The following is a 3555-nucleotide window of genomic DNA, read 5'->3' on the forward strand; positions in this document are numbered from 1 at the left end:
TCTGATCTGAGTGTCGAGGATCCGTACTGGCTGCTCTACATAGGTGAGATCCTCTTGGATCTCTACATTAGGCTCACTAAGAACCTTTCCAGGATCCGACACGTACTTCCGTAACAGAGAAACATGGAAAACCGGATGGATTCTCTCCATCGAAGTAGGCAAGTCTAGCTTGTACGACACATTACCGATCCTCTGAAGCACCTCGAAAGGACCGATGTACCGTGGAGCTAACTTACCCTTCTTCCCGAACCGAACCACTCCTTTCATAGGAGACACCTTGAGCAAAACCAAATCCCCCTCCTGAAACTCTAGCTGTCTTCTACGGATATCTGCATAACTCTTCTGCCGACTAGCAGCAGTCTTGATCCTCTCTCTGATCATGGGTACTACCCTGCTGGTAAGCTCTACTAACTCCGGACCCGCAAGAGTCCTCTCTCCTACTTCCTCCCAGCAGATTGGTGATCTGCACTTCCTCCCATACAAAGCTTCATATGGAGCCATCCCTATGCTAGCATGATAGCTGTTATTGTAGGCAAACTCCACCAAAGGTAGATGCTGCCTCCAAGAACCGCCAAAATCTAGCACACACATTCTGAGCATATCCTCTATTGTCTGGATGGTCCTCTCTGACTGTCCGTCTGTCTGTGGGTGGAAGGCAGTACTGAAGTCTAATCTGGTACCCATAGCGTTCTGCAGACTCCGCCAAAACCTGGAGGTGAACTGGGGCCCTCTATCTGACACTATAGATACCGGGACCCCATGCAGTCTGACAATCTCATCTACGTATACCTGCGCCAACTTGTCCACAGAGTAACCACTCCTGACAGGGATGAAGTGAGCAGATTTGGTGAGTCTGTCCACAATCACCCATATGGAGTCTATTCTGTTGGACGTCGCCGGTAACCCCACTACAAAGTCCATAGCTATGTTCTCCCATTTCCATTCTGGAATCGGTAGTGGATTCAACATTCCAGCCGGCTTCTGATGCTCTAGTTTCACCCTCTGACACACATCGCAGGCTGACACGAACAGTGCCACGTCCTTCTTCATAGCTGGCCACCAATACACTCTCTTCAGATCCTGATACATCTTGGTGGCTCCAGGGTGAACACTATACCTGGTATTATGGGCCTCCCCCATAATATCTCCCTTCAGACCAATGTCATCTGGCACACATAATCTGTTCCCGTAGCGGAGGATCCCCTTATCATCAAATCTGAACTCATTACTCTGGCCTGACTGAACCGTTCTGGCTATCCTGACCAACTCTGGGTCCTCATGCTGTTTCTGAGCTACCTGCTCCAGAAACACGGGTGTCACTCTCATCTGAGCCACTAAGGCACCTGTGCCAGACAACTCCAACTGTAATCCCTCACTCATAAGTCTGTGAAACTCCTTCACCACCGGCCTCCTCTCTGCTGAAATGTGGGATAGACTGCCGAGTGATTTCCGGCTTAAGGCGTCTGCCACAACATTCGCCTTACCCGGATGGTACTGAATCTTGCAATCATAGTCACTCAACAGCTCTACCCATCTCCTCTGCCTCATGTTCAGTTCTCTCTGACTCAGGATGTACTGCAGGCTCTTATGATCTGTGAAGATCTCACATTTTACCCCATAGAGGTAGTGCCTCCACATCTTGAGTGCAAAGATTACTGCTGCCATCTCTAGGTCATGTGTGGGGTAATTCAGCTCATGCTTCTTCAGTTGCCTAGAAGCATAGGCGATCACCCTCTCATTTTGCATTAGCACACAACCCAGTCCCACACGGGACGCATCACAATATACTGAGAAGTCATCATCACTTTTTGGCAGAGCTAACACCGGTGCTGAAGTCAACCTCCTCTTAAGCTCCTCAAAGCTTTCCTCACACTGATCGGTCCATAAGAACTTCTGATTCTTCTTTGTCAATTTGGTCATAGGAGTAGCAATCTTTGAGAAGTCCTGAACGAACCTCCTGTAGTAACCTGCTAAACCCAGAAAACTCTTGATCTCGGTCACTGAGGTGGGTCTAGGCCAGTTAGCTACAGCCTCTACCTTCTTGGGGTCTACTTCAATACCCTGTTCTGACACAATGTGCCCCAAGAATGATATGCTCCTAAGCCAAAACTCACACTTGGAGAACTTGGCATACAAGCCATGCTCTCTCAAGGTCTGCAAAACTGTCCTCAGGTGATGGGCATGCTCCTCTGCATTTCTGGAATACACTAAGATATCATCTATGAAGACAATAACGAAGTGATCCAGATACTGACTGAATACTCTGTTCATGAGGTCCATGAATGCTGCAGGGGCGTTGGTCAACCCAAACGGCATCACAAGGAACTCATAGTGCCCATACCTGGTCCTGAAAGCTGTCTTCGATACATCTTCATTTCTTATCCTCAACTGATGGTACCCTGACCTCAGATCTATTTTGGAGAAACAACTTGCTCCTGATAGCTGGTCGAATAGATCGTCGATCCTCGGCAAAGGGTACTTGTTCTTGGTAGTGACCTTGTTCAACTGTCTGTAGTCGATACAAAGTCTGAGGGATCCATCCTTCTTCCTCACAAACAAAACCGGAGCACCCCAAGGTGAAGTACTCGGTCGGATGAAACCCTTATCTACCAGCTCTTGCAACTGTTCCTTCAGTTCTTTCAATTCAGCTGGTGCCATCCTGTAGGGAGGGATAGAGATCGGTCTGGTACCAGGCATTAACTCAATCTCGAACTCTATCTCCCTAGCAGGTGGTAACCCTGGCAGCTCGTCTGGGAAAACATCTAAGAACTCACTCACCACAGGCACTGAGGCGGGCACTCTGACATGACTATCTAACTCCCTCACATGAGCTAGAAACCCCTGACATCCCCTCCTAAGCAACCTACGAGCCTGAAGAGCTGAGATCAGACCTCTAGGTGTACCCCTCTTGTCTCCTCTGAAGACGACCTCTGACCCATCCTGATCTCTGAATCTGACTACCTTGTCTCTACAGTCCAAGGTAGCACCATGGGTCGATAACCAATCCATCCCTAGAATGACGTCAAAATCTGTCAAATCTAGAACCACAAGGTCGGCGGAAAGGCATCTTCCCTCTATGAAAACTGGACTACATTGGCAGACTGCCTCTGCCACTGACGGGTCACACTTGGGTCCACTGACCCATAGGGGACACTCTAACCCAGAGACCATCAATCCTACCCTCTCCACGACTCTCGGAGCAACAAAAGAATGAGATGCACCCGGGTCCATTAAGGCATACACATCAGAACAACCAATGATGAGATTACCTGCCACCACGGTGTTGGATGTGTTGGCCTCCTGCTGAGTCATAGTGAAGATCCGTGCCGGAGCTGATGGACCTTCACCTCTGTATCCTGCTGATGAAGAGGCTGACCCTCTCCCTCTGCCTCTGCCACTGGCCTGTGTTGCGGCTGGAGCTACTGGCTGCACCACACTGCCGGAGGCTGTCTGCTGAGACGGCGCTGCAAAGGCTGCTCTAGGACAGTCTCGAGCCAAATGACCCGCCTGTCCACATCTGAAACATGTGTTTGTCCCCGCCAGACATACTCCTTT

The sequence above is a fragment of the Manihot esculenta genome, chromosome 8, assembly GCF_001659605.2.
Source record: "Manihot esculenta cultivar AM560-2 chromosome 8, M.esculenta_v8, whole genome shotgun sequence".
NCBI classification, from domain to species: domain Eukaryota; kingdom Viridiplantae; phylum Streptophyta; class Magnoliopsida; order Malpighiales; family Euphorbiaceae; genus Manihot; species Manihot esculenta.